General features: G+C 51.1%; 1 pseudogene; it reads left to right on the top strand.

Moving 5' to 3' along the window:
• Positions 1-6,170: 6,170 nt before the first annotated feature.
• Positions 6,171-7,106, top strand: LOC102448238 (olfactory receptor 14C36-like; annotated as a pseudogene).
• Positions 7,107-10,272: the final 3,166 nt, after the last annotated feature.

Raw genomic sequence — 10,272 nt, 5'->3', positions numbered from 1 at the left:
CCACTGAGCCAGAGCTGGAGTCAGCGTGTTGCGGTGTGGATCACCGCTGACCCAGCAGCAGAACCACTCTGGCTGGCACTGTCCTCCCTCGGCTGTCACGGCTGAGACCCTTCACTTGCCAGATCCCGAGCAAGAAGAGAAGAGGGTTCACTCTACGCTGGACTATTAACTGTTGGTTTGTTGCCCTGGCCTGGACTAGGGCCCGGACTCACTCACTGTTACTTGTAAACTGCTTAGTCATTTTATTGAACCCTGAACCAGGGCCTGGGCCTGAGAACAGGTATTCATGAATTGCTTTTTTTCTGGCCCAACCTGAATGAGGGCCTGGTCCCGTAGCCCCCATTAACTATTGGTGCCTTGAGTCTGGGCCAGGGCCAAGTGAGCCTTTTGGCCCAGCCTGATCATCGGTCGGAGGCCAGGACTTGTTGGTACTGACTGGGGAGTGATACTGGGGGGTGAAGCCCGTCCTAGAACCAACTGGGCTATATCTATACACCGATTCTTACACCATTTCATATACTTTGGTTTGAATGAATAAACAAACAAACAAATGAATGAACATTCCTGTTACGGTATTTGAGGAGATAAAACTATTCAATGTTTTAAGGACAAAATGAGTCTGGCTAATAAAACTAATTTTGTTTTCAACAAAACTATTCCAGTCATTTCATTGCTCGTATTTTGTCTCCCGTGATGTTTTGTTCTTACACTGGTCAGTAAATTGTCGTCGTCGCCGTCGCCGTCGCCGTCGTCGTCTTCTTCTTCTTCTTCTTCTTCAAAATGCTGGCAAACGGGTAAATCTCTCATTTTACTACTGGTCACAGCTCCTGTAGAAGGAACTGCAGGTAAAAAACATGGCAGGAGACCTCACGATTGGCAGGAGAAGTTGTGTGGTTCAGGACCCAGTTTGAGAGAGAGAATAGCATGGTTCCAGCCCAGGAGAGGGACGGATACATAAGAAGACGTCCACTCAGCGCCCAGAGCCCACAGCAGACCTTCTTGGACCAGGTCTCTGGGTTCTGGACAGATGGTGGGAATTTGTCCCGGGCCTTGTCAAAGCCAGCCTCACTAGATTATCTGGTCTATATCCAAAAATACTGTCCCCTGCTTTGATAGATGGACCCTATTTCTGCTCAGCTGCCCTTCTTCTTGTGGTGTGGAAAACGTGACTGAGGCACAGTTATTTACTTATTCCCACACTATAAGAACTAGGGGTCACCAAAAAGTTCAGAAAAGAGCAATAAAAATGACTGGGTGTGTGGAACAGGTCCCATATGAGGAGAGATTAAAAAGACTGGGACATTTCAGCTTAGAAAAGAGGAGACTAAGGGGGGATATGAAAGAGGTCTATAAAATCTTGACAGATGTGGAAAAAATGAATAAGGAAAAGTTATTTACTTGTTCCCATAACATAACAACTAGGGGTCACCAAATGAAATTAATAGGGAGGAGGTTTAGAACAAAGAAAAGGTAGTTTTTCTTCACTTAGTGAACAGTCAACCTGCGGAACTCCTTGCTAGAGGATGTGGTGAAGGCTAGAACTTTAACAGGGTTCAAGAAGGAACTAGATAGATTCATGGGGGTTAGGTCCATCAATGGCTAGTAGCCAGGCTGGGTAGGAATGGTCCTTAGCCTCTGTTTCTCCGGAGGTGGGTGACAGGGGAGGGAGCACGTGAGGATTCCCTGTTGTGTCCCCTCCCGCCTGGGCACCTGGTATTGGCCACTGTGGGCAGACAGGACACTGGGCTGATGGACCTTTGGTCTGACCCAGTCTGGCTGTTCTGATGTTCTTATGCTCTTGAAGCAGCATCCCCCAGCTGAGGAAAGGAATCCCTCCTGGGCACAGATCCAGGCATTCCCCTCCGGATTGTGTCAGTCTCTGCTGGGACCCTACCGTTGAGTGGGAGGCTGGACGACGGCCCCACCTGTGCCCACAGCTCCTTCCCCCTCCCGCGCAGAGCCTGGCAGTTGCTCCTGGTCTGCTCAGGGTCTTTCTTTGCAGTGTCTTTGGTACCCACATGTATGAGCAGCGTGGGGTAGTGGAGAGAGGGCCACATGATCCTTAACAATCCCTCCATGATGTCTGAGATTCCAGCTCCTGGCTGGCCGCCGAACTCCTGGGAAGCCGGGCCAAGCAAGTGGGCAGGTGTGTCTGTCCCCTGGGCAGGGAGCCACAAACCACCTTTGTATCGATTTACGCCAGTTAAGGATGTGGCATTTGCCGCCGGCTGCTTCCGTGCGACCCACATCGAACACCCAGGGCAGCTAGAGCCAAGGGGTCCTCTGGGGTTCCACGAACTGCTGGGGCAGCCCCCAAAGGAAGGATTTAAGCCCCGGATTGGCAAAGCCCTGGCTGGGATGATTGAGTTGGGGTTGGTCCTGCTTTGGGCAGGGGCTGGACTCGATGACTCCTGAGGGCTCTGCCAGCCCTGGGATTTCAGGAGATCAAACATCCCTGCTCTGCCAGAGCAGTGTCTGTGGGTTCAGGGAGGACCAGGCTGCTCTGGGCCAGCTGGGGCTGTTGGGTCACCGGACTCTGAGCTACAGCAGGACCCATCTCTGCTCCCCATACCTAGCTCATTTCCAAACTCCTTCAGTCCCCTTTGGGCTTCAGCCCGGCTCTGCCTGGAGCCAGAGTGGCTGCCATCATGGGGCACGTGGGTCTGTTCCCCTCGGGGGGTTAGGGGCAGCAGGAGCAGCTTGGCAGGTGGTTTGCTGCTGAGGTGAGATCTCCCCGCCCTGGAGACCGGAGTTGGCTATTTAGCTCCAAAACAAGCTGGGCCCCTGTTTGCAGCGTGTGCTGTCTGGGAGCCGTTTCAGATCAGGGTGGGGATTTCTGCTCCCATCCTCTGTGCTCCTTCATTGCTTGGTTCATCCTGCCCGAGGGGGCGTCTGTGGTGCAGGAACCGCAAAGACACCCAGCAACTCCGGAGAGAGGCTGGAGCGGCAGGGGAAGAGCGGAAGGACAAGCCAGAGATGGGGCGTTACTGGCAGGTCCATGGCTAGGCAGTGACTGAAGCCTCCATGTGTGAAATGCATCCCAGGCCGGGAACCACCCTGCCAGGACCAGCTCGGTGAGTGTGTTACGTCCGTTACACCTCCTTAGGGGTCCATGTCGTGGGCAAATGTAGCACTCATGTGAGGAGTTACCATGGGAACCCTTCAAGACTTTTTCATCATTTGATAGAATCACAGAATCCCAGGGCGGGCAGAGACCTCAGGAGTCACCAAGTCCAGCCCCCTGCCCAAAGCAGAACCAGCCCCAACTCTATCAACCCAGCCAGGGCTTGGTCAAGCCTGGACTTCAAAACCTCTAGGGATGGAGATTCCACCCCCTCCCTAGGGAACCTATCCCAGTGCTTCCCCACCCTCCCAGAGAAATCATTTTTCCTAATCTCCAACCTAGACCTTCCCCACTGCAACTTATGACCATTGCTCCTCGTTCTGCCACCTGCCCCCACTGAGAACAGCCTCTCTCCATCCTCTTTGGAACTTCCCTTCTGATAGTTAAAGGCTGCTCTCAAATCCCCCATCACCCTTCTCTTCTGTAGACTAAATAAACCCAAATGTTCTGCTTAAACAAAGCACACGAGATCTTTTATAGAGGAAAAAGCAGTACGCCACATTTATTGAGAATACAACAGTTGCATGTGCTTTTCAAGTCACTCACACACACAAACACCGTATAGATACTCAGTGCCACCAGACGATGTTATAGTTACCAGTGAAGAGTCTGGATCTATCTAGTGGCCAGCGAGATCAACCGCAGAGGGAGAGCAGGACCTTTTGTCGGTCGCGATCCGATGCTCTTCTGGAGTTGGTGGCAAGACGAACTCAAAGTTCCGTGGCAAAGCACCCTACTTTTATAATCCTTTTCTCTGTTGAAGTCCATTGATTCTGCTGTGCCAGTCTGTGTCCGGAGTGTTATCTCTCTGATGTCAATCATTCCCCAAACCTCTCGAAAGGCTCATCCTGTAATCAATTGTCTTTTGGAGGTACCAGCTCCACTTTTGGACCGCCAGCCTGCTAGTCCTGTCACTCTTTGACTATGGGCACACACTGACGGGCCCTCTGACGCCGATAAGTCTGTTTTCACTCACACTTCGTCCCTCCTTCCTCTGGCCATGTGGCTCTGAGAATAACCTTCCCACCTTTATCTCGACACATACATACCCTTCCACACATAAACCATCTCTACAAGGACTTTCAAAGTAAAGCATAAACAAAGCATCTCATACTGGGTAAAGCAAAAGACGTTGTAAATCAAACGATTAAAACTCCAGCCGTCAGCCTTCTCCTAATCTCATTAACATAGACACAATACCAAAACTCTGTCTTTTCACTTACTAAACTAACTAAGCTAAAAACAAAGAAATGTATATTTAATTAAAGGGCTTAATTTAAATATGATAATATATTACCTTGCGTTGCTACACTATTAATCCTAAAATGAAAATATAAAAAGAATAAAACTTTCCATCTCAAGACAAATCCCTCAGCCTCTCCTCGTAGGTCATGTGCTCCTGCCCCCAAATCACTTTTGTAGCCCTCTGCTGGACCCTCTTCAATGTGTCCACATACTTTCTGTAATGGGGGGCCCAGAACTGGACACAATACTCCAGATATGAACTCACCAGAGCTGAATAAAGAGGAACACTTCTCTGGATCTGCTGGCAATGCTCCTCCTAATGCACCCAAATATGCCATTAGCCTTCATGTCTGCAAGGGCGCACTGTTGACTCATATCCAGCTTCTCACCCACTGCAATACCAGTCCTGTTCTTCCAAACTGCTACTTAGCCAGTTGGTCCCCAGCGTGTAACAATGCTTGGGATTCTTCCGTCCTCTGCACTGGTCCTTGTTGAACCTCGTCAGATTTCTTTTGGCCTAATCTTCCAAGTTGTCTAGGTCGCTCTAGATCTCAACGATACCCTCCACCATCAAACTTTTAGAGCTGCTCAGAGGGTTTTTTTTCTTCCCCATCAGAATACTAAGTTGCTTTTTCATAGAAATTATATGAAACCTAAATACTATGTTACCCTTCTGCCTATGCAATACCACCAACCAGTTTTTCACCTTTGACAACCACCGTTGTAGTAAACTTTTGAATCCCGAATCATTGAAAATGAAGAAAAAAATGTTCTGAATTTTCCAAGCCACATTTTGTGTTTCAAAACATCAGAGACTAACCAAAATACATAGAAGAATCATGAACTTTCATGGGTAAAACCCTCTTCTGATGAGAGCTCATAACAAAAGTATGTTCTAATGAAAGCTGGTATCCTGAAATAGCCAACCCATGTCTTAAAGAGCCACCCATTATTTCAAAATATTTTTCGAAATAATGGGTTCACTATTTTGGCATCCTTGCAACCCTTGTTCCATGAGGGTTAGGGTATGTCTCAAAATAGCACATTGTTTGAAATGTAGTGCTGTGTAGCCATGCCAAATTTTGAAATACGCTATTTTGAAATACAAATTGTGTATTTTCTTGCAAGAGTAGTGTGCTGTATAGATGCACCTAAAGATGCCAAGGGACCATGTGTTATTTCTGAAGTTACAGAAGTTTCCCCACTGTGTTTCTAGAATAATACGTTCCCCTGGAAAATGTCTTGTGCTAGAAACCAAGAATTCTTTTGACATAATTTGAACACGATACCCCACATTGGAAAGCTAGCATGAAGGTAGGGTGGAGACATTAATCGTGTCCAATAGGACTAGAATCTGAACCCAATCACTGTATTGCAACCGTGTTTAACGGAGAAAAGTGGGCAAAGTCATTGCTGGCCTTTTAGCAGTTCAGTTCCATGGCCGAGTCAGGGGCCAGTTGTCCTCAGAGAGAGGTGATCCATCTTGTCTACAGCTCTTGTGTTGGGATTGTGCTTTGCTCCAGCCTTTATAAACTATTGTATCCAGCCCCATCCTGAGTCCAATTGTCAGATGGTGCAAACAGGTGCAGCTCTGTGGACTGTACGGGAGCCAGGCAAATTGACACCTGTGTGTGAGCTCATGGCTACTAGTGACTGGGTGGGGCAGGCGCTGGACATGGTGGACACCCACATCATGAGATGGTCCTGCTGGAAATCCGGGCCATTCCGTGTATCACTCTGATTCCCACCCCTATCTGTGCCCTTCCCTCCACAGCCAGCACACTGTGAACTGAAGGAAAAAATGTCCAACCGAAGCATCGTGACCGAATTCCTGCTCCTGGGGTTCTCTGACGTACGGGAGCTGCAGATTCTGCACTTTGTGGTGTTCCTGGTGCTTTACCTGGCAGCCTTGGTGGGGAATCTTCTCATCATCACAGTCATCATCTTTGACAATCGACTTCACACCCCAATGTACTTCTTCCTGGGCAACCTGTCTGTCCTAGACCTCGGCTCCATCTCCGTCACCGTCCCCAACTCCATGGCCAACTCCCTCCTGGACACCAGGTCGATTTCCTACCCTGCTTGTGTCGCCCAAGTCTTTCTTTTTGTTGTCTTCACTTCAACTGATCTTGCCTTACTCACCGTCATGGCCTATGACTGACACGTCGCCATCTGCCACCCGCTGCACTACGAGCGAGTGATGAACAGAAGAGCTTGTGTCCACATGGCTGCTGGTATCTGGATCACTGGTATTGTCTAGTCTGCCCTGCACACTGGGAACACCTTCATGTTACCCTTCTGCCAGTCCAACGTCATCGACCAGTTCTTCTGTGAAATCCCCCAGCTCCTCAAGCTGGCCTGCTCCGACTCCTACAGCAGTGAAGTTGGGCTTCTTGCCTTTGGTGTGTTTTTAGCTGTGAATTGCTTTGCTTTTATCATTGTGTCTTATGTTCAGATCTTCAGAGCGGTGCTGAGAATCCCCTCGGAGCGGAGCCGGCACAAAGCCTTCTCCACCTGCCTCCCCCATCTCGCTGTGGTCTCCTTGTTCCTTTGCACTGGGTCCTTTGCCTACCTGAAACCTACCTCTAGCTCAGCCTCTAATCTGGATCTCATGGTGGGTGTGCTGTACGCTGGGGTGCCCCCCATGATAAATCCGGTCATCTACAGCCTGAGGAACCAGGAGGTCAAAGCTGCATTGAAGAAACTGAGGAGGTGGAGGTTTATCTCCAAGATCTGAAATGTCCTTCAGTGCTTGTGATTGCAGCCTCAGCTTCTTTACAAAGGCTGTGTCTAGACTACATGCCTCTGTCATCAGAGGCATGTGGATTAGACCCATAGGCAAAGTCAAATGAAGCCGCGATTTAAATGATCGCGGCTTCATTTAAATTTACATGGCTGCCGCGCTGAGCCGACAATCAGCTGATCAGCTATTTGTCGGCTCAGCGCGGCAGCCATGTAAATGTAAATGAAGCCGCGATCATTCAAATCGCGGCTTCATTTCCCTTTTCCAAAACAACAAATCTACATGGCTCCGTCGACGGAGCCATGTAGTTTAGACGTACCCAAAATGTGGACTAGCGGCTCTGAACTTACATGGGTTAATTTAGAATTAGAGCAGTGTAAGTAATAGTAGAATGTGCTCCTCGCACACCCCCGTGTAGATACACACCTATCACAGTTGCACAACATTTTGCACAGAAGTTCACCCAGCCACAGCTAAGTCATTGGTGGTCTTTGTGAAGTCTCAGCCTTTTCTTCTTTTTTTTGGATCCTAGTGGGTGGTACCTCCCACTTGTTATGCTTACGAACCCCACAGTCTTTGGGGGCAAACAAACCCAGCTCTTCCACCAGTAGCCAAGGGCTGCACCAGCTCCAGCCTCTCGTCCGCCCACAGCTGTGCTGGTGACCTTGATGCTCCATCACCCAGTGGGGAAACACCACCTCCGGCTGCTCAGGCCAGGGCCTCTGGGGCTGTTGCATGCCTGGAAACTTCCCCTCCCTCTCTGCAAGATTAGCACCTACTTCCTGTGGGGAAGTGGGGAGTGGAGAAACCTGGAGGTTCTCTGCCAGAGACAGCTTGCGTACGAGGGTGCTCTGCTGTGAGGAGGGCCGGGGGGCAGAAGGGAGCCAAGGGTGCCCCCCGAGTGGGGGAGGAGAACCCAGAGCTATGGCCACGTCTTCCCCTTCTGAGGACTCTGTTGATGCTGGGGAGTGGGGCGCCATAGTTTGACATGCTGACATCACTCTCTCATCCCGCCGGAAAAACTTTCTTTAATATACAGTGAAATGAGTGCGGTTGGGGTAGGAGAGGTCTGGTCTGTGTATTTGCTTTCTCCTTTTGTTGTATTTTAGCCACTCCCCAGGGCAGGGGAAGGGGTGCAGACATCAGGGGAGGGGGAGGGAGGTAGCAGCGTTCAGGGGAGGAGTAGGGGGAAAGGAATCAGGGTTAGGGGAAGAGAAGGGGCTCAGGGATGGATGCGTGTACATGGGAGGAGCTGGGGCGAAAGAGTGACTCAGGACAGGGGTAATAGGGAGTCGAGGTGGATGGCGCAGGACTCAGGGAGGGGACTTCAGACATGGACCTAGGTGGTCGGGGTTGCATACAGGGCTTGACCATGGTGCAAGGGGAGCGCTGGAGGCTTTTCCTTGGGGGTGGGGCTGCACACCCCAGATTGAGGCTTTTTCTGGGGTTGGGAGTCAGGTCTCCATGAAATTTTCCCGGCCTGCAGCTGGCCCACCCCCACTCTCCATTGGTTCCGGGGTGTTGAGGCTCTGCAGGGCATCCCTAGCTTCCAGCTGCCATTCCCACCTGTCTGGCAGAGATACCGTACCTGGCATTTTCCTGCCCTCCCTGCTCTTCCAGCCACAGGGCTGCAGGGGTTGTCCTGGCCTGCAGCTGGTCCAGGGCTGGGCCACAGTTCCCAGCCTCTCCTCTGAAGTGGGGTATCTCCTTGGGTGAGGTGCAGCACATGGTTCCCAATCACAACATCTCCTGAGGAGGGAAGGTGCCATGGAAGGGCCAGTGCGCAGGGTGCCCCACCATCCAACTCTGTTTGGGGCAGTGCAGACACTTAACTGGTCCGGTGGACGACAACGTGGGAAGCTCCGTCCCCAGCTGGCCAGTCTCTTGCTTGTGTTGCCACCCTCCTGTGGTCATTGTGTAGTATTGCTCTCCCCTGCACTCGCTGCCCCCAGTGGTCATACTGGAGTATCGCTGTCACTCCGATCATCCCCCTCCCTTTCCATGTTATGGAAACCAGTCCCACTCCAGGCACTTCTCATTGCCCTGGCACAACCAAACTCTGACTTTGCATTCAGTTAGGAGAAGAGGAAATAGGCTTTAGGAGGAGTTCTTGAACTTTCTCCGTGTCTGGCTGGTGAGTCTTGCCCACATGCTCAGGGTTTAGCTGATCACCATATTTGGGGTCAGGAAAGAATTTTCCTCCAGGGTAGATTGGCAGAGGCCCTGGAGGTTTTTCGCCTTCCTCTGTAGCATGGGGTACAGATCACAGCTGGAGGATTCTCTGCATCTTGGGGTCTTCAAAGTATTTGAATGCTTCAATATCTGAGATATAGGTGAGAGGATTATTCTAGGAGGGGGGGTGAGATTCTGTGGCCTGCACTGTGCAGGGGGTCAGACTAGATGATCACAATGGTCCCTTCTGACCTTAAAGTCTATGAGTCTATGAGTCTATGAGTCTATGTGTCTAAGTGGACTTGCCAACAGACAGACAGAAGGACTCACAGACAGACATATGCACAAAATCTCCAAAATACATTGTAGTGGGGCGGAGGGGGCACCCACGGCCCAGCGGGGGAAGAGCACCTCCCAGAATCCTGGTGGGCAGCACATGGCCCCAGCTCATCACCTGACCAAACGTCAGGCGGCAGGGCCCGAACTGTATAAGACCAGCCTGAGAGGTCCATCAGCCCCCAGCTGCCAGAGGAATCAGGAGCCTCCCTTGTGTTCCCAAGTGGGGACTGGATCCAGCTGGGCTACGGCCTGGAGGATTTGCTCAACGTGCTGGAGGTTCCAGCCCTGAGAGAACCTGCCTTGGAGCCAGGCACGTGCTCAGGAGAAATGGAAGCAGCTCAGGGATCGCCGACAGCAGCTTGGCTGAGCCAAAGCCAGGGACTGCATGGTGCAGTTCAGACCCTCGCTGACCCAGCAGTACACCGCTCTGGTACAGTTATGGGCCTGGGCCTGGATGCAGTGAAGTGGAAGGGCTGCATCCCCCCTGGACACGCCATTCCTGGCTGGCAGTCTCCTGCCTTGGGTGCTCCAGGCCAACAGCCAGCATTGGCCAGACCTCCACCCAGTCACAGAGATCCGCCGGTTCGCTCTACGTTGGGCTATTAACTGTTGGTTTGTTGCCCTGCCCTAAACTGGGGCCTGGGTCTGA

The sequence above is a fragment of the Pelodiscus sinensis genome, chromosome 30 (assembly GCF_049634645.1).
Source record: "Pelodiscus sinensis isolate JC-2024 chromosome 30, ASM4963464v1, whole genome shotgun sequence".
Taxonomy (NCBI): Eukaryota; Metazoa; Chordata; order Testudines; family Trionychidae; genus Pelodiscus; species Pelodiscus sinensis.
The sequence above is the reverse complement of the archived record's forward strand: the minus strand, read 5'-3'. Positions and strand labels throughout refer to the sequence as shown.